Raw genomic sequence first — 22,490 nt, forward strand, 5'->3', positions numbered from 1 at the left:
CAAGCAGTAAGTCCTTTGTTGTGACATCTGTCAGCAACTAAAAGGTTCCACTGTCAAACGCCCATCGCAGACACTCCTCCTAATTTTTAACAAACCACTACGATGTGTGTACCTGGACCATTGTGGTCCCCTGACACCTGATGGTGCATACAAATACATCGTAGTCGCTGCTGACTCATGCTCAAGATTTCTATGGGTATGGCCACAACGTTCGGCTGACACTGGAACTGTTATTGAAGATTTGTAAGTCTTTCTCTGCACATATGCAGTTGTGGCTGTCCACTCGAACCAGGGCCCTGCTTTCGCCACATGGGCAATCAGGGACACCATGGCTTCATTAGGGGCCCACCTGTATTATTCATCTCCATATCATCCTGACACAAATAGTGTTGTGGAGTGAAGAAACCGGGATTTAAAGCAATCCTTAACAGCCAGAATATTAGGCACGGTCGTAGTTGGTTTAATCACCTGTATGTAGTCCAGAGAGCACTTAATAATCTGTTCAGAAGGATTCTGGGAGGGCGTACCCCATGTGAATGCCTGTTCCTGAACACAAATGTATGTTCCAGACCTTGATGGTCTTTTTGACATAAATGAAGGTGTCACTGTCTTGTAGGACTTACAACAGTTCTGTGACGACAATGCATCTGCCAGGGCCACCTCCTTGGGAATAGGGAATACACCAATAACACCTACTGGCTGGATTCCAAAAGTTGGGGATTTAGTGCATGAAAAGATTGCTGTGCAAAAGGACTTTGGTCCTTCCTATCATGCACCGGTTCCAGTCCTGGGAATACACAGTACTTGAACTGTCATTTCCTCTTCCAAACGTGGCTCCAGTTTTTGCACAAACTGTGAATTGGCCAGAAACGGATTAGGCCGACAGTTGTCACATAGTGTGGGAGTGGACTCAGTTCCCCACAATTCAGGTGATGCTGTCTGCCAAATCCAGCAGCCTTATTAGGATAATGAGAGCCCATGCAACAACAGAAAGGCCACACAGGGTCTATTACCACAGGTTGATTAAAGACAATTGAGGACCACCTGCAGTGCTACTGTCACAAGGAGGGTACAGGATTAGCACAGGATCCCTGGTGACAGAGAGACTCTTCCTGCATTCTTATTTACTTTGGAAAATGTTTTTTTTTTTTTTTTTTACATCATTCCAAGGAACCGTTGGTTGACGTTTTAAGGTATTCACTAAAAGTTGGTGCAAACATCACACCCTACGACCAATGTGATCTTGGGCAACCACAGTCATCATTGGTGCAGAGTTAGAAGAAACAGTGAACTATAAACAATGTGTACCTGCAATGAAGTACTCAATTGATAACAATACTTGATAACTCTCCTTGGGCGCCAGCAGCGCCTCTTTGCTTTATAAAGAACATTAACCTGTTCCCATAAAACCAAATACATCGCACAAATCTGATACCCGATTGTCCTACAATGTAAATATCTCTTGCACCTCCGGCCGCAGGAGCATGTGTTGTGGCCGTGCCCTGCAACCCTTTGGATTTCAACTCAGAATAAAGAAGGGCACTGTGGGAGGGAGCCGGTCACGTGCACATTCTGTCTGTGGTTCCATTAGAGTAGCAAGTTTGTCAAAGGAGATAGTGCAAGGAAGGAAATGAGCCCCAGGCTGCTGTTTGAATTACAAAACACAGCAATGTGCAGGTTTTCAGTCTGCCCCATGCCACTGCACCTTCTGCACCAATGGCATCTATGCTCGCCTGCTCCAATGACTCCAAACAATAATGCAGTTGTCACAGTCAATTCTTGAACGTGACATCAGCCTAAGACTAAAATCTCTCAGAGATGTCCAACAATCACAGACTTCTTTCATCCCATTTGGGATACACATTGCTAAATTGGCGTGCTCGAGAGCGATGTATACGCACACTCAAATGATAAATTACCAAACATCGTTTTGCAGTTTATTTTTCATCAGTATATTCCCCATCTCACCTCGTGGCGATTTAATAGTGAACATAAATCTCCATGACATTGACAAGGATACCCCGAACATCTCCTAAAGTGTTTAAGCGTGCTACGTTCTCTATAAAATTGATATTATTGTGCCATTATGAAATCAATCCACTGTGAACCCTATGCATCCTATAGCTAAACCTGGTTTTAAGGGAACACTTTAAAAGTAGAATACCAGCACATAAAAATAAATGTTTTTGGGACTCATTTATTTCAGGATCTTGTAGCAGCAAGAATAAGAAATCTACATATTCAGCTTTCCACACAGGAAAGTGAATGGTTCTAAAGCTGTCTTCACCAGCAATCTTTCACAGTGCAGGCAGGCACATTACATTCTGAGATAGGTGAAGATTTCATTCAGTTCTTTCTTAGAACTCTCCAGTATTCACAGACATTTGTTATAAGAAGGAAGTTTAGGGATTTATGAGTGGAAACTGTAACAAGGTTTGTCATTTACTAACTATGAATCTCCTGGGTACATATCAGGCTGCTAGGGGCCAATCAGATTGCAGCATTGTAGTCGTGTACAGCTGACTGATTTACAATTCTAGAAACACCGTACACCTGTGGCCTGTGGAGGTCAGTAATGTCCAATGTTCAGGGGTTCAATTAGATAATGAATGTGGGAGAGAAAAAATCGTATTCACCCAGCACTTCAATATTGGCGTCCTGGCACAGAGGTGCGCTAGTCAAAGCTATTTTCGTCTCCTGAACCACAGACCCCTTTACAAACTTTCTGTCTTTTCATATAGAAGAGAAGAGTAAATAAGATTCCTTACTTCTATTAGAATCCACTTAGCCGTTCCACTCGAATTATGAGACACACATATATTGTTCTTCTGTTGCTTTATAATTGCGTTATAATTTAATGAGCGAACAAAGTACCATGACCCGAAAATGTACCCGAGTATAAACGGAATTGTCTTTGGTGCTTGAATAAGCGTCTCGTGGTGTGTTGAGTAGAGCCAAGAGATCCTTCAGGTATAGGATAATCTCTTATAATGTTCGTGATAAATGTAGAGAACTCTTGCTGTTGAAAGTTCTCTTATAACTTTGAAGAAACGCGGCTGCCTAAAATACAACTGATCAACTCTTGCAAGAAAATTGCATGGTCAGAAATACTGTAATGTAGAAAAGGCTAAAGATCTTCGTTGGTGAAAGAAGAAATGTTATTTTATTCTGGGCCTTGGGGCCTGATTTAGACAAACGTGGCAGATATCCCATCAGGCATCTTACGATCGCCATAGGCTATTATGGGATTGTAATACAACGGACGGGATAGCAGTCACGTTTGTGATGGAGTAACCCCCTCCGCCAAACTCTAAATCAGGCCTTTAGTTTGTTAAGATCCAGTTGCACATTTGCAGTTTGATGCCAGTTTCCTAAATGATAACTGCTGAATTCACAGGGCCATTGTGTTTGGAAAAAGTATGGAGTTTGCAGGTAAAGTAGTATTCAAACGGACACTTGAACAAATTTTCCTTACAACAATATCACTTTGTGCTCCTGTGTTGAAATGACTTTTTGCTGTTGGCACTTCCTCATCCGTTACCATTCTGTTGAGGATTTATTTTTCTAATCGGGCGATTCTGGTGCTGTATTGGTACATCCAACCAGCCCTTCATCAGTTTCCACACACTGGTTCATAATTGGTGCTGGCTTTAGCTGTTGTGGGTGAGCTCTCTCTGCTCCTTTCTGTACCCAACCATTCAGAGATTGCCTCTTCGTCCTCTACCCTCTCTCCCTGGATCCTGGAAGTGGTTGTCAGTTGTGCCGCTTTAGTCTTAAGGTCTCATACTGTACCTTTCAGTTCTCAGAGTCTCCGATCTGCCTGCTTCACTCTCTTGTTATGCATCTCTTGTCTCAACAGTGCCACCTCCCCTCTGATGTCACCAATTTTTACATCCAGTATTTAGTGCATGTAGGATTATCTCTTTTGAGGAAGCAGATCCTGTGGCGTCCCCACGACTTACCAATATACCTCTTCTATTTGCCTAGGTTTTGGAAAGGGTCTCCATCCTGGCATGAGAGACAAATGAAAGAGAATATTTGTTAACAGAGCTGCCCAAAATTGACAGCAAGATAGAAGATAAGATGATAACACAGACAGTCAAAACTCATGCAGTGAAGAGGCAACTTGCTCTTCACAATAGCTTCCAGAGTGGGAAAGGCATGCAGGTGTCACCATAAATAGTACAGGAGATGTCGGATGAAGCACTTTGGAGCTCCACATGGCATGTATGAAAGTCAGTAAGGACCTCATTCACATTCGCTTATAACCTTACCAATCTTATAAACAGTAAAGTAAAGACAACTCTCACAGTGGGCAAGAAACATCACCTGCACTGTTAGCTGTACCCACAAATCCTAGCGATCAAAAAGGACACATAAAACAGTAACTTCAAAGGGTGGGGATCTAAATACACAGCCACAATAGACAAGGAGCTGTAGAGAAATAGTTTTTAATAGAAAACATGGGAAAAGATAGTTAATGCTTCACAAAGAAACAATCAAACATTTACTAGGAAACTGGCAACTAAGGCGCAGGGAAAAGAAGGGTAGAACACTAGGAACTAAGAACTAAAGGAACAGGGAAATGTAGGAAAACATGAGAAATAGTAACTAAGAAGGTAAGGGCTGAGGAAAGAAAACTACAAATGGAAATCAAGTTCAAGATATAAGGTTATAGTGAAATAGTGCCAGCTCAGGAAACGAGTAAACACTGCAGAAGAGTGAAAGTTCAGGAACAAGGAAACACCGTAGAAAGGTGCTGTCTCAAGAAACTAGGACACAGCACTAAACATTGCAAGTTCGGGAGACAAGAATTTGTTCTAGCTCAAAACTCTGGAATCTCCGGAAACAGAGAGCCAGCCAAGAGGAACACTGCTACAATGTCAAACACTGGACTGAAGGAAACAGAGGTTTTAAAATAGCTCAAAGAAGGTCACATGCCACAAGCGAGGTGAGGTAGCCAGCCACAAGAGCGACCTGCAAGGTGATAGGACAAATGCTTGCAAATAGTCTTAATAGCTGGCAACCCCTCAGGGTAACATTCCAAACCATCATTTTTTGGTTACTGTGCCACTATAGAGAGAGGGTCTGATTTAGGGTTTGGCAAACATAGTAAAGGCAGACAGGGTGCCAGAGGACTTTATTGCCTTTACTCCACCTGACAAATTTAGAGATGTCCCCAGCATACATCTCTATACATTGGAAGGAACCATCTTCATGCCAGTTCATGTCAATGTAGGAAAAGTTTGACGGCTGCTGAATTTCTACGGTTTTCTTTGTGTAAAATGTGAACCTAGCTATAACATCTCTGTAACTCACCTTTGTGTTTTTTCAGTAAATTTCTATGGTTTTTTAAAACTTACAGTAAAATGTAACTACCAAACATTCATCCAACCGCTGCCGTCACCACCTTTGGCAATGCAGACAGGCCCAGCGGCCACCCCATGCATACAACCAACCCCACACTGCGCACAGCTTTTGGTCGTGTATGGTGGGGGCTTGCCTGCAAAGCCTGGCCTGTGGCCAGGCCCAGCGGCCTTCCCCCTGCATGCGGCCAACCCCATGGCGCACACGCCCTTCAGGAGCGCAGGGTAGGATGTTTGCCCCTGGGGAGGGGGTTACATAGCCCCCCTCCCCAGGCCGTATTTGACTCCAGGGACCGCATCTCCAGGGGTCCATTGCTTAGTTAATGGAGGGGGTGGCATGCAGCCCCCTCCCCAGGCTGATTTTAGCCCGGGGGACCCATCTCCAAAGGCCTGGCAATAATATGAACAGGAAGGGTGGCACGCATCCCCCCTCCACGGGCTGTTTTTAGCCACGGGGACCCCATCTCTCAGTGTCCGGCATTATTGTGAATGAGATGGGAGCATGCAGCTCATCCCCAGGCCAATATTAGCCCCAGAGACCCCATCCCCGGGGCCACTGCAATTAATAAAAGGGGAGCGGGCCACATGGCCGCCTTCCCTTGGCTAATTTCTGCCCAAGGAACATCCATCTTTCGGGTCTTAGCCATGTTAAAAATGGGGAAGGGTGCATGCAGGCCCCCTCTGTGTGCCAATATTGGCCCCGGGGGACGCATCCCCGGGGCCTGGCCAATAAACTGTGGGTGTCCTGAAGCCCACCCACAGCACCCACTTCCTCTTTGTTGGGAGCTGCGGGGGCCCAAATTCCAACCAACCCCAGCCAGGTCCCTGCCTCCAGCGGGAGCCGGCATTGCTCATGTCCTCAGTGAGCAGCGAAACATGCTGCTCCGTTCGGGAGCAATATTTCATCTGTTTCCCTGGCCGCTTCACATGGGGTCCTCAGGCCCATTAATGGCTCCGGGTTGGGGGTGGGGGAATGGCTGTGAGGTCCCGTGCCATTTTTTGACACAGTCAGACTCAGGGGGTTGGGACTTCTGGGGCTGGAAATGGCTCGGGGAGTGGATCTCCACTCCCTCTTAATCGCTATGGCCAGGCCTTGGGGGTGGAGGTCCCCAAGGCCAAAATCAGCCTAGGAGGGAGCCCCCCCCCAATATATCAAGAGACAGCCTGGCTCCAAGGGGGAGACATGCTGCATGTGACCCCCTCCCCCAAATTTATAATAAAATTTACCCCTGGGACCTGGCTCACACAGGGAGCCAATAAAAAAACAGTCATGGGAGACCGCTCTTGTTTTTTTTAAAACAAATTAGGATTCACAGATCATCAGCGAATTCCCAGCAAAACAAAATAAAAAAAGGTTTCTGGCATCTGGTTTTGTCCCTGTGGGACTCCGCCACCAGACTTCGAGGGTCAGACTATTCATAGCTTACCCACTTCTTTCTTTCGCATTTTTTGGACTTGGGCTGAGGCCCTGAGCCCCAACCTGACTGCCAGCACTTCTTGGTTGAAGTGCTGGCAACCAATCAGATCTCAACATCTCTCATATTTGCGGACCCTCCGCCTCCGTAGATTTATATATCTTTTTTCTTTAATGACTACAAATCTACTGACTGGATTTACACCAAATTACAAAAAGCACTCTTTCTGGACCAAAATCTAGCTTTCGGCAAAATTTGGTGTAATTCCATTCAGTGGTTCGGCCTGTAGTCGTGTTCAAAATCCCTATGGGAAAATGCATTTTAGGACCTCCTTTTTTCTCACCCCGCTTGACAAATCACCTCGAACCTTTCAAGATAGCAGATAGATTCATCAAACAGCACCAAAGTTATTAGCAAAATAAAAAATGCCTTTCCTGTGGAAACTAGGTCCTAATTATAACTACCTATAACGACTGTCAGTAGGTATATATATATATATATGTATATATATATATATATATATATATATATATATATATATGATATTGTTAAAAGAGGGAGACACAGTGAGAAGTAGAGCTAAAGGGTCTGATAGAAAAATGGACAAAGGTACAATAGAATGATTGAACGATTGCATCTCTACATTTCATCTGGGGGTCCCTTGAAAGGTGGGGTCCCTGGGCAATTGCCTGCTTTGCCTATGCCTTAAAACGTCTCTAACTTTGCGCTCTTTAAGTGCATGGTGCTAGTGGCGTCCAATTGGCACTAAGACAATGAAGCTTGAATTCCATTTTGGAGTACCTGGGAATAAGATTTTTATGTGGTCTGCTTGATGGCCGTGAAATACTTTAGCTGCAGTGGCTTTTATGGATCTCCTAGGGGGTGGAATGCATAGAACCACAGAAAAACAGCAAAAGCTGAGAACCACTCAAGAGACACCAGTTCAACTTTTGCTTTCAAGAGGAAGAAACAGATGGTGTTGTCATGAGAACACTTTATGTAAAATATTTTCTCACGTTGGCTCGCGTGTGAGTAACGTTCAGTACGGATCTGTTGAGAAAATATGGTTTAATCTTTTTAATAGTAAAACTGAATTAGGCTGTTTCCCAATTTGTCTTTTGAAGCTAACCCAGGGCTGCACATTTATTATTATGATCCGAATAGGTTTGTTTAAGCATCGTCAGAGATGGGTAAAAGTGCAGAATCGATGCTATATTGTTATAAGATCTTTCAGACTCCAGGTGAACTATTTCATTTGCACATAATGCACAGCAGTACAATGACATTTAAAATTTCTTGTGGGGAGAACGCTTGTTATCATACTGTTATGTACACCTAAAGAAAAGTTACCTGACGAGAAAGGTTTTTAATTTCTTTTTAACTTGTTGAGTTTTGCAAAGTTTATGAACAAAAGGAAATTAATTTTATTTGTTATACTATTTTGTTTCTTAATGAACTGCGTCAATGTTTTATGGACTTTAGGCTGCCTAATAAATTTATTTTGAATCAATGTACTCTCTAATTCTTATCCAACGCTTTGGTGCTGTAAAGGAGGACTTTGTAATCGACTGACCTGGTGTTTCATTAGGAGTGATTGCTAATGTTTTCAGTCAAAGGAGGGTCCGAGTACACGTTCATCCAGAGTGAAGGCCTCCTAGAAATGCGTCCCTAGCTCCTTACTAGATTTTACGTTGTCGTGCGCTGTACATTAATTATCATTATAGGTTGCTTGTATATATTCAGTCCCATTTTTGGGTCCAAAATCTGGGGTTACAGCCCTCAGTACCAAGGAGTCACAAGCGTTTCGGAAGTTGACGAAAAAAGTAAATGTGTGCTCTATACATATTTTTATATTCGAGGCATGCGCAGGATTTAGATGTCTTCTGTTCTTCTGTGCTCAGAATCAGAAAGAAATCTAATTTCAGTGTGAAATCTATTTCTCACTTAGTAATGTCTGTATTCCTTCGTTTATGATACTAAGGCAAAGCACCTCCCCCATGACACCCACACACTGATCACAATAGCAAAAAGATCTGAGGGCGCCATCTCCTGATGAACTCTGTTTCTGTCATTTCTACTGATGTCTCACAACTCTTAATTTCAAATCAATTGTTGAGTTCAGAGCACTTAACGCAGAAGATTTTATTCTGTCTCTGGGCTCTGTACCTTTTATTACATATTTTTGGTTAATTATATATGGGATGCATTAAAAGTATATTGCTAGTCACTGAGGAGTTCAGAGACAATATAGAGGTATGAGGCTGTATAGATATATACAGCCTCATACTCCTGAGCTTTCTTGTTAGGCCCTGGGGACCTCATCCCCAGGGCCACTTCTAAAATAAAAGTGGAGGGGTGCTGCAAGGCCCTCTTCCCGCGCCCTTATTGGCCTCTGGGACCAATTCCCCGGGGCTATTTCTTTGAATAAGGGGGAGGGGGCTGTGTGGCTGTCATCCCTGAGTCTCTATTGGCCCCGGGGACCCCATCCCCGAGGATCCTGTACACTTAAAGGTGGTTGCTCTGGTAGTTGTTGGTAGCTGCGGTGGGGGGTAGCCCCAAGGCCCCAGCAGTCCCAACTGGCTCCCCACATGCAGCGGAAAGCGGCAGTGCTTCTACCTGCAGGGAGCTCCTAATGCTGCTCCCTCTGTGCGGGAGCAATCTTTTGATCTGTTTCTCTGCCCGCCTCAGTGCAGCAAAGACTAAGGTGGTCATTCTGACATTGGCGGTTACAGTTAAAGTGCCGGTAATACCGCGAACAGGCTGACGGTAACTACCGCCAAATTAAGACCACGGCAGTGAGAACTCCCATAGACAGCATATGTACCTCACCATCCGTGAGGGCATTAACATCACGCATGACAGTAGCCATCAACAGCCAGGTGGAAAACAAGGTACGGCCCACCTTATCATGAAGCTGCAATCTGCCATGATTTCTGGGGTGGTACCAAAGCCATCAAAAGCCTGGCGGAAACCCATTAAAGAAGACGAACAACTCACTATCGGAGACACAGAGAAGATCAACGCCCCCATGGAACCGGAACTGCAAGTCTTCCTGATGCTCTTCTACACCATGCTCTAACTGGAACACCAACGCTGACGAAGACGATGACGGTGAGTGCAGCCACCTAGCACACAAGGGAGGGAGGGAGGGAGTAAAAGGAGAGTGACACACACACACACACGCACAACACACACCAGACACACACACACCATACAGACAACCAGCTGCAGACGAAAAACAATGGCACAGGACACACGTCATAATAATGCAAGGACTACAGTAAGGCAGTACTGAGAATGTACTAAATGGGAACTGCCACCAAATGAACCAATTGGATAACAAAGAGAAATGTACAATTGTCCAGGAAGGGATAATGCCCAGTCCAAAGTACAAAGGGCCCACATGGCCACAGGGCACAGTCCAAGGCCCAACTTGTTTCCTGACAACATCCGCACAAAACTGTGCAGGGGCATCATTTTGGAAGTAGGCAGGCACCTCAGGGGGAATGGGGGTTTGGGCACCTCAGCTGAAGTCAGGAACTTGCCCACTGGTTCTGGAGGGGGCTCCATGCCCATTATCCTTTGCTGGGAGGGCAAGGTCACAGTCTCTCAGGTGGGGTACTTGCCCACTGGTTCTGGAGAGGGCTCTATGCCCATTACTCATTGCTGGGGAGTGCAAAGTCACAGTCTCTCAGGTGGGGTACTTGCCCACTGGTACTGGAGGGGGGTCCTTTTACAGCAGTCCTTGGAGGGTGGACTACATGCCCTCTGCTGGAGGTGAGGGCTGCATTGTCTCAGCTAGAGGTAAGGTCTCCGTGCCCACTGGTGGTGGTGGTGGTGTTGGTACCCTGCCAGCCTCTGTTGGAGGCGAGGGCTGCTGTGTCTCTGCTGTTGGTGAGGGCTTCTTCACTTTCCTGGCAGGAGATGAGGGCTTCTTCCCTTTCCTGGCTGGTGGAGCAGGATCCTTCCCCTTCCTGGCTGGTGGAGTGAAATCCGTCCTCTTCCTGGCTGGTGGAGTGAGATCCTTCCCCTTCCTGCCTGGTGGAGTGGGATCCTTCACTGTCTTGCCTCCATGACTAGGAGGTGCTTCCACTGTCCCCATGGACTGTTTGCCTGAGGTGCTGGGTCATTGGGACCCTGCTCTTACGGGCAGGACAGGGGGGGAGAAGAGGCCAAGTTGGGCAAGGAAAAGCTTTTTAAGGATGGTAGGACAGGATGAGGGAGGAGGGATGGGAGTGGAGGTTGAGGGAGTGGTTGTTGGAGGAGTACGTCTGCTGGATTTGGGTGCAGGTGCATGGGCAGTGTGCTGATGTGAGGTGGATGGCTGTTGGGTACCTGAGTGCCTGTGTTTGTGTCATTTAGGAGGGTGGGGACAGACAGGGTGGGAGAGGACACAGGGGACGCGTAGATGCATGTTGTGCAGGTGTCTGCTAGTGAGGTGTGTGTGCTGCTTGGTGTGGTAATGCAGTGCTTGCAGGTGTGAATGTGGATGTGACTGTGAGGGAGGTGGAGACGGAGGAGGTGGAGACAGTGGAGGCAGTGGATGTGGTTGTGTTTGTAACTGTCTGGTGTTTGCGTGAGTGCTTGTGGACTGAAGTGTGGTGCCAAGTTTGACTGTGCCACTCTTGTGTGATGTCTTGTGTGCATGTTCGTCTGTATGTGTGCATGGGATGGGTTGGGGTTGAGGAGACTGGGACTAGGAAGTGGTAGTTGTAGGGGGGACAATAGGGACAGGGACAATGGCTGCCATCAGAGAGGAGGCCAGAGCCTGAATCGATCTCTGTTGGGGCGCCAATCCACCGTGGATGCCCTCCAGGAATGCAATGCGTTGCTGCATCTGGGATGCCAGCCCCTGGATGGCATTCACAATGGTTGACTGCCCTACAGAGATTTATCTCAGGAGGTCAATAACCTCCTCACTCAGGGCAGCAGGGCTCACTGGGGCAGGGCCTGAGGTGCCTGGGGCGAAGGAGATGCCCACCCTAGTGGGTGAGCGGGCATGGGCAACTCGCTGAGGGGCTACTCGGAGGGCGATGCTGGTATGGGGATGGTGGCTGTACCTGCAGCTGGGGTGGTCACAGAGGTGCCCACCACCACCAGGGAGCTTCCATCAGAGGAGGTATCTGAGTCAATGTTGTCACCTCCTGTCTCCGCCGTGGTGCTCCCCTCGCCCTCCGTCCCACTTGTTCCCTCTGTGTCGGTGGACTTTGCCTTCTGGGTCCTGTCAGATGCAGCTCCCTCTGTTGCCGGTGCCCATGCTCCTCCACCAGATGATGCTAATGCACACATGAACAGGATGACAGAAGGAGAAAGGAAGGGAGGGAAAGGGAGCACTGGGTCAATTACAGCACAAACACCACAGTTGGCATACACAGTACCGTCACACACACAGGGATCAGGATTGAGCATTATGCATTGCACTGGCATTCAATTGGCTAGATGCCACAGCAAGATGAGGGCCAACCACCGCCAACTGTACCACTCTTGGGACCCACTAAGCCCTGTCTGACATGGAATGCAACCTAGCTAGGTTACCTGGATTTGTCATTCACCCATTACCCTTGAGCTGGATCACGCTGCAATGTCTGACCTGGCATTAAGGGGCACCACAAACTCACCCCCACCACCTGGATCCCATGCCACCTACCAATTATTGTTGTAACACCCACTGTACTTACCTCCTTGTGGCTTCTGTGATGCCCTCAAGCGCCCATCCAGCTCTGGGTAGGCCACCGCCAGTATGTGGGCCATCAGGGGGGGTCAGGTTCCGATGGGCACCCCTTCCTCGTTGGGAGGCCATCCCCAGCTGGGCCTCTGTGGTCTTCTGTGCCCAGCGTCTCAGCTCCTCCCACCTTTTCCGACAGTGGGTGCTCCATCTGCTGTAGGCCCCCAGGGTCTGCAAATCCTTGGCGATGGAACACCGCAATCCCTTCTTTTGATGGGCGCTGGCCTGCAGAGGTGATACAGACAGGAGGACACCATTACAAATACAATCCAGCCTGCCACACATATGGCCCACCAATCCCGTTTCCATCTCCTCTGGCACACACATCACCCGGCGCCCACCATGTACATCACCACCAGACCTCCCCCCGATGAAATGATGCTTGCACACACATCTCCATGCATCCTTCCCACATGCATCATACCCAAGGTGTACTCACCTGTTGGTCTCGGGCCCATACAGCAGTCCATACTGGCGCAGGCCCTCATCCACCAGTCGCTCCAACTTCTCCGAAGGGAAGGCAGGGGCCCCTTCCCCAGTCACATGGGCCATGGGAAGTTCCAGACACAGATTACAGGAGCACACACAGTGTAGGTGTTGTTCTGTGGAAAGTCAGGAAACAAGTGAGGATTTAGATAGAAAATGGCGGTCACATCCGCGGCGGTCTACACCGGCGCTGATCTCCATTGGTCACTGTACTCCATAGAGCCCCATATTAGCCAACGAGGAATGGCTTGTCATTTTACAGATGTTGTTGATATGACAACAGTGTCCTGATGTGATTACTACAGTTACAGATCATTAATTGTATGCTACCACAGTGTTCAGATCATTTGCACTAGATGTGACTGTTCCCCTAAATGCACATTCTCAACACATAAAGTACTATCAGTCAAGTTGTGTTCAAGGGTGTTTATTGTAGTGCTATAAAATTGAGGGAAAAGTGCAATGGAATGGGGTGATGGTAGAGGAAAGTCCAGGGTATTGTTCCAATCTGTTTGTAGCATAGGTCCAGTATCCAAGGGGCCATAGCAAGGGGAGTGCAAAGTGGACAAGGTGACAGGGTGGGACACAAGGGGGGCAACCAGGAGAGTCTCATTTCCTGGCGGTGGTATTGGCAAGTGTCTCTGGTTTCTTTCTGGGTTGCAGGGAATGTTTATGGGGTGGTTCACCTTCCGCAGGGAGAGCGGTGCTGGTGGCCTGTGGGTCCTATGGTGGGGCCTCCTGTCCACTAGCTGCAGCAGAAGTGAAGTGCTGGTCAATAGACTGGCTAGTGGTAGGGGCTCGCTGCTGTGCTGTTGATACCCTCATGATGTTGGCCATGTCTGCCAGCCCCCCGCTATGGATATCATGGTGGTGTTGAGGGCATGCAAGTCCTCTCCGATCTCCTGATGGTATTCCTCCTACAGCCGCTTGTTCTCCTGCATGCTGTCAAGGATCTGGCCCATTGTGTCCTGGGATTGTTGGTAGGCCCCCAGGATCTTGGTGAGTGCCTCCTAGAGAGTCGTATCCCTGGGTCTGTCCTCCCCCTGGCGCACAGCGGTCCTACCAGTGTCCCTGTTCCCCTTTCCCCTGAATGGTGTGCCCACTGCCACTGACCCCAGGTCCCTGAGTGTCTTGGGGGTGAGGTGTGGACTGGGATCCCTGTACAGGTGGGCACACTGCTGATTGACATTTTCTGGGAAAAGAGGCGTGGGGATGCTGGGTGGGTGCTGTGGTGTTGGATACTGATGGGGAAGGCTCTGTGGTGGACTGGGAGTGGGCTGGGGTGACCGACTGTCCAGTGGTTCCTGATGGGCCAGGTCGTTGATCCAGATCCTGAAGTCCAAAGTTACTGTCATCACTGGGGGCATCTTCTGTTGGAGGACTGGATAGTCGTGGCACCTCCTCTCCACTGACGTTGGTTGGGGCACCTGCAGGGATGAAAGTGATGTATTATGCTTTATGTCTGTGGCATATTGTACACCCCTAGCTTCCCCTCTATTGTTGCTGTTGCCCTGCCACCTTTGATTGTGTATGGTGATGTATTGTGGGATTGTTAGTTCCCCTATGCTGTGCATGCTTTGGTGATAGGTGTCCATGCAGGGCAGGAAGTGCTGTCCATGCATTGGTATAGCATGCAGGCCTTGGCATTGGGGTTAGTCATATGTGTGGGTGCAGTGTGTGGGATGGAGTGGAATGATGGGAGTGAGGGCTGAGGGTGTGAGATGGCATGCAGGTATGGGGGTTGATAAGTAGTAAATGTTGACTCACCAGTGTCCAGTCCTCCGGCAACTCCAGTGAGTCCCTCAGGATGCAATAATGCCAAGACTTGCTCCTCCCATGCTGTGAGCTGTGGGGGAGGAGGTGGGGGTCCACCACCAGTCCTCTGTATGGCAAGCTGGTGCCTTGCTGCCACGGAACGTACCTTCCCCCATAGGTCGTTCCACCTCTTCCTGATGTCGTCCCTTGTTCTTGGATGCTGTCCCACAGTGTTCACCCTGTCCACAATTCTCTGCCATAGCTTCATCTTCCAGGCAATGGATATTTGCTGTACCTGTGCTCCAAACAACTGGGGCTTTACCCTGACTATTTCCTCCACCATGACCCGCAACTCCTCAATTGTGAAACGGGGGTGCCTTTGTGGGGACATGGGTGTTGTGTGGTGTGTGTAAGTGTGTGGGTGTTGGGTACTGTGGTTGGGTGTGTGTAATGGGGTGCGTGAGGGATGTGTGTGTGTCTAGATGTCGCAGTGGTCTTGGTGTCAGTCTTGTGGCAATAATTTGTATTCGTAAAGGTTTGTGGGTGATGTGGGTGTGTGTTTATAGTGCTGTGGGTGGGTGGGTGTGGTGTGTGTATCAGTGTCAGGAGTGTTTTTTTGGTATTGGCCAATGTTGTGTGGTTTACTCTTTGGGGGTCCATTTTGAGCACACTGCTGTGTACAGCCAACGGTTTACTGCCATTGAATGTCCACCGTGGTGATCTGGGGTCATGATGTAGTGGGCATTGTTTTGTTGGCATAACGGTATGGGTGTTGTACCGCCACTTAGCACTGACCTTTGGGCTGGCGGATTTGTGTATGTGGCAGTATTCTTTTGGATTGGTGTGTGTGTGTCATAATATGTGGAACGGATATTCGCCCCTGCGGCGGTATGTTGGCGGCCGTCATCGTAGCGGTTAGCGGGATTTAGCGCGAATGTCATGATGAGGGCCTTTGTGTTTGCTCCCGCTCGGAGAGTAGTTTTTAAAATGCTCTGGCCAAGTGAGAGCAAACACAGGTTTCCCTGCCCATGCTGTTGCAGGCAGGGAAACTGCTTTGTCCTGAGGGTGAGCTCCCCGGTACATTGCTACTGAGCCGACCTTGGGGGATGGGGATGGGGGTCACTGGAGACATTAATGGCTCTGGGTGGGGTGCTCCGCAGCCTCCCTCCCTTAAAGTAATCGGCCTCAGGAGTGGGCTCGCCCTGGCAATTAATGGCTCGGGGAGGGGGGATGTGCGGCCCCCTCCCCTCTTTCTTAAATTTCAGCCATTAGGGTGGGCTCCCCAGGATCTTTTGAAGCTTTGGCAGTATGGCTGCATGCCTCCTGCCCATATAAAGCAACTTTAGGCCTAGGAGTGGGCTCCCAGAGGCCTCTAGAGGCACAGGCATGGTGGCTGCTTGCCCCCTCCTTATATAAACACATTTTGGCCCCCCAGAGCACCTGGAGGCTCGAAGAGTGGGGCCACACAACCTCTCTCTGCTTTATGAATACAGCCCTGGGGATGGGCTCCCCAGGGCATAAAGAAAGTGAATGTAGCCCGGCTGCCGTAATGATTTTTTTTTAATCCCACAGATGTCTCGTGGGATTGCGTCATATTTTGCCATTTTGTTTGCTTTTTGGCATGGTATCCCTTACCTGCCACCTTATAGTATGATTTTGTTTTAAACTTCAGCACAGGGAAATAAGTCCTGAGTTCTGCAATGGCTGCCAGGAACATTTTTCTTATGCTGCTGGCTGCCAATCATAACACTCATCCTGCATGAATCTGACCTCTGCGGGAGCGAGATGGCCCAAGGGAATTAAAGCTCCCTGAGCCAATCAGAAGGCTCCATTTTTAAATTTGTGCTCCTGCGAGAGTCTCTCAAGACTCTCGTGAACCCAACAGTCCAGATATACAATTATCTTTGTCCCTTAATTTCTCAGAAATTACAGAACAGATTTACACCAAATCACAAAAAGGTCAATCTGCAAACAAAAGTCTTCCTGACGAATTTCGAGTAATTCTGTTCAGCAGTTTCTGGTGTAATCCTGTCTAAAGAAATATTTGGAAATGCATGGAGATTTTGTGTATTGGGACCCCCTTTCTTCACAGCCCCCACTTGTTAGATCACCCCTACCCTTTTCTGGAAGGAACTGAGGTGGATGAACTTATTTTTGGAAAGTTTTGTCATCAAACAGGGACAACGTTTTTAATAATCCAAAAAACATTCTTTCTATGGAAAAGCAGATATAACTATAACTACTTAGTAGCATATGTAAGAACCAAAAGTTAAGTGAATATTTCAGTTAAATTAAAAAAAAACACTGAAATTCACTAAGCTAACCATGCCATGCGGACCTGCCAAGCAGTGCTTACGAATTTACATATTATATCATTCATGGCATGTTCAATGACATAATTGATTACATCATTGATGGCATCTCAAATAACATCATTGCTTCACATCACTGGTGGCATCATCCAATGAGTGTGACAGTTTGCTATACGCTTCTGACACTGAATGACTTTTAATGAGCTACATAAAGAGCACATTTGCTGTAGATTCTGTACTGCTAATGATTGTTCTCTTTTGCAATATACTTGGCATCCTAATGGGGCTTGCAAGAGTGAAGGGTGTGGGCTCTCCATGAAGGCCTGTCATTAAGACAATCACTGTGCGCAGCAGGGGTTTCAACACCTAACGGTATTTCAGAGACTCCATGTACTGGGCTATAGTTGAAGCACTGTGCACAAGGCGACAACTTTGCATAGTAGAGGCTTGGCACCCTAATGAGGCTTCGGGTTTCTCGAGGGATGGGCCTCTCCATGAAGAGCCGTGCACCGGGTATGCGTTGCAGGCTTGCCCCCTAATATGGTTTGAGTGTCTAGAGGGAGTGGCTTCTCCATAAAGACCTGGGCGCAAAGTGAAGGCTATGCCTATCCGGATCTTGGTCCCCTGGTGGAACTTCAGTGTCTGGAGTGATTGGACTCTACGCCAAGAGCTCTGCACAGGGTGAAGGACGTGCTTAGTAAGAGCTTTGGTACCTAATGGGGCTAGAGAGCCTGAAGGTATGGGACTCTCTCATTGAAACCTTGTGCACATGGTGAAGGATGTGCATGGCAGGGGCTTAGCCAGCTAAAGGGAATAGTGCATCTAGAAGGAGTGTGCCACAGTGTAATTATTTTATATAAACACATATATTTATGAAATTTATGCTTTAAATGTGCCTTTGCTATTTAGTATTTTTTTACACATTTCCAAGGCTGTAAGGTTTTATATAGTAAGTTGAACAAAAAAGTAGTGAGTGATGTTATCAGAGATTCCATTAATGATGTCATTGAACATGTCATGAGTGATGTACTAAATGAGACTATAAGCAGTGCATGGCAGGGGCACAAGTTATATAGTTAGCTAAGTATATAATAACTGGTAAATTGTAGTGTTTTTTAGATTAAAACATAATTCAATAACTGATGTGTTAATAGAAGTGTAACGTCACTTTAACCTTTGTTTTTTCCAGTGAATTTCTAAGATTTTTTATCGTAAAATAAGTTCCTAATATCCTATCTAAGTATAACATCACTTCAACATTTGTTTTTTCATTGAATTTCTAGGATTTATTCAATGAAAGGTATGATCTTATTATCATAGCTACTTATAACGTCACTGACCGTGGTGGACAGGCCTGGAATCGAATTCCACCATTGGGGGTGGGGGCAAAACCTCATGCACGGCCAGCCAATGACTGCGCTCCTCCTTGTATAAAGGAATATAATTTTAAAGAAGGCAGGTCAATTGGCTTTGTCAAGGTTTCACCACATCAATATATAAAAGGTAGGCCTATCAAAGGGAGCTTGTCAAAGGGTGATCTGATCAATATACAAAGCAGCCTATTGGCTTTGTCAGGAGGACATTAAATCAATATAAGAAGGCAAGCCTATTGTATTTTTCAAGCAGTCACTACCTTAATAAAACAGAAATCATTTTATGATTAAACTTTAAAACCAATAGAATCCAAAACCATGTTCAAATGCATTCATTATTTGTATTATATTTCTTTATTGACATTACGAGCATAACAATTGTTACAAAAGCAGGTATGGATATTGTACTAGTTTACATTATAAAATCCTATCTAATCCAGTCTAATCAAAATCAAAATAAAATGATCTAAGGGTGGAGGGGGTGGAATTAGGGCAAACCATCCCTTTGTAAATCTTTGTAACCACCAATGATGAGTATTGTATAGTATTGTATAATATCCATTGCAATGTGTGGTCTAAAAAGATACCCAGCATTAGTAAAAGGTGAAGGTAAAACTTTTCACTGTAGCGGGGGTTATTCCTGCAATGACATACATTCAGGGCCTGATTGTCCAATTGAATAAAGAAAGAAGGAAACTAAAGATGCTGGAGTCCTGAAGGTTAAAGAGGAAAAAAAAATATAGAGGCAAGAATCTCTATGACCCAGAGTGCAAGAGAACCTTGGGCCTCTGAGCACTGGGAAAGGATAGGTGAGGAGCCAAAGATCTGGCTGCATGAAGTATTGTTCAGCTCCCTCTTGTTGGGGTGCTGCCTTGGAGGAACATTCCCCTGAGCTCTTGAAATAATGACAGCTTGTCATTGAGTCTGTGTATTGCTTTTTCAAAGTCCACCATTTCATGCATATTTTTAGCCATGTTTGGAATATCAGAGTTGTTGTGGCCTTCCAGTGATTGGGCACTGCCACTGTGGTGACTCCTGAAACAGTAGCTAACCGTCTGTTCAAATGGGATGTGACAGTGGGTACGTCTGGTGCATCGCACAACAGCGCTATGTGAGCAGTCAGTGCTATTAGTGTGTGGAATTCAGCCTTCAAACAATCCCATTTTTGGCACCAGTATCCATCAAGGTGCCTACATTCCCATATGATATGCATTATATTAGTCTGGTTCTCCACACCTCCAGCACTGAAAATTCTTGCTAAGTTTAGCTTTGTACAGTGCATTTCCCCCTATCGTTCATGAAATTGGGCATCTAGTCTTGTTGTCCACCTTTCACATAACATGGATTAGGTGTCCCGAGAAATATGGTGAGACATTAATTATTAATAACAAGCATTGCAAAGTTTGTCATTAAGCTTTTAAGTACAGCTTGTATATTCAAAACAATATTAAGCAAGTGAAAGAGTCTTTCTTTCCACTTCTCAGGCCACAAAATGCAGCCATAAGTTCAACCACAATGGATCCCAAGACTGCTGAGCTCTAAAGAAAAAGCTCAAGTGCTGGAAATGCTTAGAAAAACCATAAAGATACACCCTGGGAATATAGGGGTACTTTAAATAACTGTTTTTTGGGGGGCTGATGCATGCCCTGCAGCCCCTCATAACACTTTTGTAACACGTTGGTGGTGCCCCTGACTAAATAGGGGCACCACAAAGCAGGAAAACATCTGCACACAAAAGGCATTATGGGCGCTCCTTGCGTGGGAGCAGCACTAGGCTCTTATTTATTATTACTTTTGCGGCCTCAGGCCACATTCTATAATGTTTTTTGGATGCCCTAGTCCCACTGAAGGAGTCCCCAGGGCCTCACTGAGACTTGGGGAGGGGGCCACGCACCCACACCCTTATTTTTTCAAATTCAACTCTGGAAGATGGGATTTCCCTGGGCTTATTTAGATTTTTTAATGGTATTCGGCCCTGTGGGATCGGGTCCCTGGTCCTTTTCAGAACCCGGTCAGAGGACCGTTCGCCCACCCTCCCCTTTAATTTGAAATGAATGGGGTCCCCAGGGCCTCACCTAAGCTCAGGGAGAGGGGACCCAACTCAAGCCCTCCCTTCCTAAATATTACATACATAGATCCCTACGCCCTAGTTCATCCCGAGGTTTAAATAAAGTATAAAACACTGGCAAATGTTTTCTGTTTTTTTTTTTTTAAGTTGTGATCCTGCGGGAGTCCTGTGGCCCCAGGGGTAGGGCCCACATGGGACCCTCCAATATGGCCTATCAGGGCAGGATATCCCTACCCTGCCTCTTACGTTTTTTTATTTAAACACAGGACAGAGTCTATGTTAAAGATTCCTGTAATGTCTGCCTGCAACATTCTTCTTTATGCTGTAGGCAGCCAGTCAGAGCGCTTACTCCCACAGGAGATCATCTCCCATTGATGCAAATTGGCCCAAGAGAAAAAAAACTCTGTGGCAATCAGAATGCTTTATTTTTTTTTATTGCTCTTGCGAGACTGCTTTGTACTCAGCCGTCCAAATATACCAATATTTTTCATCCCTAATTTCTAAAAAAAAAAGCTACTGGAAGGATTTTCCCCAATCACATAAAGCACACTTTCTAGACCAAGATCTAGCTTTCTGCCTAATTTGGTGTAGTTATGTTCATCAATTTTTGGGACACCGCAATCCCAAAATGTCTACAGAAAATGCATGGGGATTTTGTATCTTGTCTTAGCCCCCACTTGACGGATCACTCCGAAGCTTCCCATGCTCAAACTAGGCATGAAAAAGCACGTTTTCGAAAAGTCTTGTGAAGATTTTTCAAGTGTCACCAAAGTTATTAGCAAAACAAAAAAGGCATTTCCATTTCCTATGGGAACCTGACCTAACTTTAACTACCCAGTGGCGATCCTCTATACCGTTGTCAAAGAAAAAAACAGAAGGGTAGTCCACACTCCAAACGTGTTATGTAGCAGTGATTTTAATCAGTTCCGTGACAATGGTCACCAGAACAACATGTTTCTTGCACACGAAAACTGCCATGATGTTTACCCTCCACCAAAAAATTGTCACATGGTTACATCAACATAGAAACAGTTCTTTGAATCCAACTTCACACAACTTTCTATGCACTAAAATAAATTATTATTTGTACTATATACTCAGTAATTTGGTTTGCATGTGTTCGCCATCTAGCAAGAGGCTAGACAAAGAGTAGCACATTGTATTATATCAGGGCATCTTGATAGACACAAAAGAAGTACTACCACACGGTGTATATGCCATTCAAATGTAGGAGATGATTCTTCCCTGATCATCAAAGAAATACTCTGAAATTATGTGCATGCAATGTATTTGTAGCAGGCCGTCCCTCGTGATTTGAAATTCCATCAAAGCAACACATTCATTTAAAGATAAAGATTTTACAAAGGGACTAGTTAATTCCTCATTATGGACGTGTGTACACCCATAATCATTGCACACCCGTGTGATACTGATGTGCATACAACTACTTGAAAACAGAATGCAATAATGAGTAATGGCGACTTATAGCTCTGTGCAAAGTCTATGTTTAAGTAACATATTGCTCTGCTGGGATTTCAGATCAAGAGGGACTGCTTGCTACACATGAACATCCCTAAATCAGAATGCAAAAAGGCCTCAGCGACGATCATAGTTCCTCTGCTGTACTGAGAGCTTCCCACCCCTCCCCCAAGTACAAGACTTTTGTAACACTGAGAAGCACTGAAAAAACATGTGACTCACAGTTCCTGCCCTGACAAAAATATAAACTGATCATTAGAAAAGAGGAGAAATCTCAAAGTCAAAGAGGCAGCCATCTCCGTTTTCCTGCTGAATTATAGTGTAATGGAAATTATTGACTCCTGAGTCTGGGATGAGAAGGGTTGAAAGACGAGCTTTAACTGAGGTCTCAGCCCCGGCACTAATTACAAAACTGACAGTGAAACGGATCCCCACTGGGCTCTAATGCATTTCTTTACCTTTCCAGGCAAAAATATTGATCGATTTCTCAGCAAACGCTGTAAAAGGTAAT

This window comes from Pleurodeles waltl, chromosome 6 (genome assembly GCF_031143425.1).
Source record: "Pleurodeles waltl isolate 20211129_DDA chromosome 6, aPleWal1.hap1.20221129, whole genome shotgun sequence".
Taxonomy (NCBI): Eukaryota; Metazoa; Chordata; class Amphibia; order Caudata; family Salamandridae; genus Pleurodeles; species Pleurodeles waltl.